General features: G+C 35.2%; 1 protein-coding gene across 1 annotated transcript in view; it reads left to right on the top strand.

Moving 5' to 3' along the window:
* The first annotated feature begins 2,035 nt into the window (after positions 1-2,035).
* Positions 2,036-5,300, top strand: part of LOC100167267 (homeotic protein antennapedia) — a 217,155-nt gene continuing 213,890 nt past the window's right edge. Inside the window, exon 1 of the mRNA XM_029488492.1 lies at positions 2,036-2,279. The gene's annotated coding sequence lies outside the window, so the exon portion shown is untranslated. The remainder of the gene's footprint in view (positions 2,280-5,300) is intronic.

Below are 5,300 nucleotides of genomic sequence, written 5' to 3'. Positions count from 1 at the left end.
CTAACCAGGCTAACAAATCGAATATTTGACTCTAATCTATTACTACGATGTGACAAAAATCGCATCGTCAAGATTTTAAGTCCTATACTGTGTGTAAATAGAATAAATAAATATACGCACCTATATATAATTCACGCATCCGCGCGTGAAACTCGACCAACTGCAGGAGTGGCACAGTGGCATAAATAATATATGATGCGGAAACGTTTGTTGTGTTCCGACCTCCCTCCGAACGATTCCGTTTTCAAAAACCATTGTCTGCTGCACCGGGGTGAAAACAGATAATGATTTTCTCTGTAAACACGTAATATACGCGCGTGGTTTACGAATATTACGATATTTATTGGTACAATAATAATAATAATATGTACGAGCAGTATGAACGCGAAAAAAAAAACGTCGCGAAACGTCTCGCGACAATGGCGTGGCGGTGATAATAATAATGACAATAACGATGATAATAAAACCTCGAGCATTTTTATCCTGTCGGCGGGCGAAAAGTATTGTTTCGCGAGATGGTTTTTCTCGGACGGCTACGGTGCGCGGTGAATGTGGCGTATATATAAGGTACCGCCGCCAGACTGTATTCGGCGGTCCGATACCATAAATTAGGAACGAGCATAAGATGGCGATAAAGGCGAGACCGGACGATATTTCTTTCGACGTTTCCAGTTACCGATTTTCGCGCAGGAAACCCGGTCGTAAAGACCGCGTTCGCGAGATCCGCATGAATCTCAATTATAAATGTGTATATTATATAAACCGCGAATAAAACCTCTCGCTGCAGAACACGTGAGATGCGCTCCGGTCCAAATGGCGTTCGGGAGAATATTATATTGATATAATATATCGCGTTCGCGTACGTTGCCCCCCCTCCCCCAAAGAATTCGGAAAAAAAATCGAAAATAATGGGACACAAATATGCACGACTTAAGCGCGGGAGAAGTGACACGTCATAATTGTCAGAAGAAAACGTAATTATACTCAAATGTATATAGGACAGAAAGAATAAAATTGGACTGCAGACAGCGCTCAGGCGTTTCAATACCATTTTCATATATTTATATGACGCATTATTATGGGTGGAAGGTATTGACGAGCGATTTTGTATGCATTCGATAACGCGACACGTCCTCTCCGTGCGGATTTGAAAACCCGATAAATTCACAAAATTGCAAACTGACTGTCGTCACGCAACGATCAGGCTACTTTATGTATAACAAAATGTATAATATTATGCAAGTAAACGCCAACGAGTAACTAATAAAAATACTTTCATGGTTCCACAGAATTGGAGGGTTTGATTTTGACGAACATAATAATATTATTATACATATTAGGTATATTATTGTATTAATGTCTTATAAACGTAGTATAAAATATAAATAGTAGTACTATGAAGTAGGAGGTAGGAGAGTAACCGTATATGATGATTGTCAGAATGCCGAAGTAAAAATAAATTGGTAATAAAATATATTATAAATATCTGACATTTTCCTAGAATGATAAAATATCTTTAAATATACATTATACTGGTATTATATAATATTATTATTGTGGTTCAGTAAATATTATGTAATAAGTAATATTCTATATGTAAACGTCGATTTGAATTTTACCCCTATGGTATTCTACATCTGTCATACAATGTCATATAATTAATAATATTAATTATTATTTATTTCCAAGAAATTTTTTCTGGTTAAAGGGGACCTACAACGTCAGTGTATATAGCTATAAAGAAAAATAAAATATAGGTATAATAATATGGTGAAAAAGACTCGCAAGGACAATACCTAATAATAATCGTCCCAAATCCCAATCGTGTCCAATCGTCGATCGTTATAATGTGAAAACAATTCTTTGAAAAACTTCGTTCGCCATCGTTGCCGGGAAAACCCTAACTCGTCGATGACGGACGGGCGGCGGCCAATCGTCTTGGCCCTTCAATAGATCAGTAATCAGTAGAGAGTAAGTTGTTGTGTTGTACACTTGTACAGTTGTACCTAATCAGTTTTCGTCCGGGTCGAATGTGTAACGTATATTACATGCGATAACCGTAGGTAAAGTCTACGGAAACCGGGCGATTGTCGTGTAAGTGCGTTCATAAATGTTTATAAGTGCGTTTTCCGATGCGATAAAAGATTGAAAAGTGTTCACGCCACGTTCCATGTAAAGAAAACCCGCCGTTTACATAAAACTAAACTAGTTTCCGGCTACAGCCGTTTCGTCTGAAACGTCGAGTCGACAAAAATGACCAACTGAACTATGGAATACCGGTATGCGATTTTATTTCCTGAGCCTATACCTAAAAATGTAATAGTACGACCCAACCTTATGAGTTATAGCTTATATACTTATCACTAGGTTTTTAAAAAGGGGCCTTTATACAATCGAGCTGCATCGAAACGTTTGAGTTCAGAATATATTTTATTCAACTTGAAGGTAGGTAACATTAACTTATTAAAACGTTCATGACTGTATACATAAGTAATATGTCAACACATAAGTTTACTTATGGGTGTCTATAAAAAAAATTGATGTAGACTAAATTATAATACTTGATAGGAGACAATATTCGTAATTAAGGTTAAATTCATTACCTTCACTAGATGGTTTCTTCCCTCAACACAATCAAGCTATACACTTCATTTAATTTAAAAATCACACATTATGCTTATTATACTTTTTTTTAGTATAGATTGTATAAGTTCTAGATTAAAAAAAAAAAGGTTTCCTGACACTTGGCATTTGATTACAATAACAATACGATTTATATTGTATTTGTTTTCTAATGCATTACCAGAACACAATTTTACGTCTCATCGTGAATCTGCCTTTACAATATTTAGTTTAGTTGTTGAGCACATACGTCATGAAAAAACATGAAATTGTACCCACGAAGTCTCCTACCTAAAGTTTATTATGGCTACTGCTAGTGGCGTAGCCAGGATTATGAAAGGGGGAGGGGGTTAAGTATATATTAAACCAAGTTTTTTACAGTTTTCGTATATAAATAATAGAAGTGGGGCTGGAAGTTAAACACCAAAAACCCCTCTCGGCTACGCCACTGTGACTACTGTAGTACAGCGTGATACAGGACGTGTCCTGGACTGCTGCATAATATAGATTCATGTTTAAATCAGCGGTCTTCGAAATACGGAATACTACGCCGACTTCATTAATCGTTACAAAAGCATAGTTTCGAAGGGTATTCTACTTAAAAGTCTGGTAAAATACATATTTATATTAGGTACATACCAAATTCACAGTAAAAATACAATACAAATTTTAAAAAAAATACAGAAATTATGATATTACACACCAGACATTACTTTACTCTATTAAATAAAAAATATTATCTTTAGCCAATAAACTTGGCCGTGTCCTAATATTGTTTCCAACTTGAGTTAAAAATTCTTGAACACCTAAATCAGAGTTTTTAATGCGTTCGCATAACGTTTGGAGCATAATATTTTTTTGAATGGTTTTTATTTTTTGTCCTGTGCTACTTAGTGCAATCTTTGCCCTATCGGCTCCAACCTCGAGTTTAATTTTGCAAATTAGCATCCATATTGTTGGATAACTATGTCCTACCAATTGTGTGATACTGTCGTACTGAAAGATAATCAAAGATTAGGTGTGACCCAACTTAATAATTTTTAAATTTTGGACTTTTATTCCATCGGACTTTTTTACCGAACTTTTGTTTGGGGATTCGTTTCGAAGTATCACATTGCAATAATTTATTTGTATATTATTTTCGACGAAGACGTTCGTTGGCGATTCAAATGCCGTCGAGTGCGACTTTCCGACGAGCGTGCGCGTATTATATATATATATATATCATACAAAAAGCGCGCGCTATCTGGTACCGGCACCACCGGAATCCGGTCGCCGGTTTATTATTACACTCTGGGATAATAAAAACTAATAGGGAAAAATGAAGTATTTATAAGTAGGTATGGAGAAAAAAACTTATACATTGCATTTGTATAATCATCGTCGTTGTCGTCGTGTACCTACTCACATTATTATATACTATACACCTATATAAGACATAAGTGCCTGAACAGCGGCCCCGACTAATGGAAGTATTCATTTTTTTACAATCTCGTATATAGGTAATGTGTGCGTGTCCGACGATAACAATAAAATCGGATCGCACACGCGCGCGCGAGCCGTGTCGTGTTGAATGAACAATCGACGGACTATACGGAGGAGGTTTGACGAACGAGCGCGCGTGCCCGCCGCCGCCGCCGCTGACCTAGACCAGTTCAGTGTGCCGGCGCGGGATGATAATTACCGTGTCCGGCGACGAGACAAATCGACCACTTGTCGCGACCGTAATAATATAATAGTATTATTATTGTAGTCGTAATGATATTAATGTTTGTATCGCACTATCGCGTTTTAAACGGCAACGTCTCTGTGCATTATATTATTATTATTATTATTATTATTACTATTACACTACGACCGGCAAGACGTGATAACTCGGTATGTTGGATAAAACCGCTTCGTCGTGATCCGTTGCGATTAGATGTACTTACGAGTTACGACTTGCAAAGCCAAAAGAGAAATCAATCGCTTAATATGTTATTTTTCTTCAATTATTCGTTCATAATATTATTATTTATCTATATAATATTAAGTCCCTATGTATATAATATGTATGTATGATGTCTGAGATCTTTTCACACACTTCTGTCCTTCATAAATCATCTCGAAATTTATAGTATGTAGTCTCTACACTGCAGAGTACAGGCGACGATTGTAACTTAACAATACCGTTGACGTTGATTCTATATAGAGACACGTTCGTGTATCGTATAATGGTATGATGGGAATAAATTCTTGGTATAAAAAATTTAAAATAAGTCTAAATATTTTGATATTCACATTATATTCTGTTTCAAGTTTTAACGATTATAATTTTTTGAATTTTAACAAAATAACAAAAATCAATTGAGGAGATTTCGTTATTGTACATTGAATATCCAATAACCTACGTCTAAATTTGAATTTTAAACTCTTATTAAAAAAAGTTATGTATTTATTTATTTTTAATATTTTTTTATTGCTGTAAGAAAAGTTACGAAGATCGTTGTACATAATTTCCTTACTATAACTTATATAAAAAAAAATGTTTTTAGCATAAATTTAATAATAAAGATAAAAAAAGGTGGGTAAGTGGATGTCGCTCTGCTGTACAGTAGGTTACAAGTGGGTCACTGTATAATGGATAGTATTAAATTTGAATTCAATGATATAATATCACTGTATAAGAAAAACGATTC

The sequence above is a fragment of the Acyrthosiphon pisum genome, chromosome A1 (assembly GCF_005508785.2).
Source record: "Acyrthosiphon pisum isolate AL4f chromosome A1, pea_aphid_22Mar2018_4r6ur, whole genome shotgun sequence".
Lineage (NCBI taxonomy): Eukaryota > Metazoa > Arthropoda > Insecta > Hemiptera > Aphididae > Acyrthosiphon > Acyrthosiphon pisum.
The sequence above is the reverse complement of the archived record's forward strand: the minus strand, read 5'-3'. Positions and strand labels throughout refer to the sequence as shown.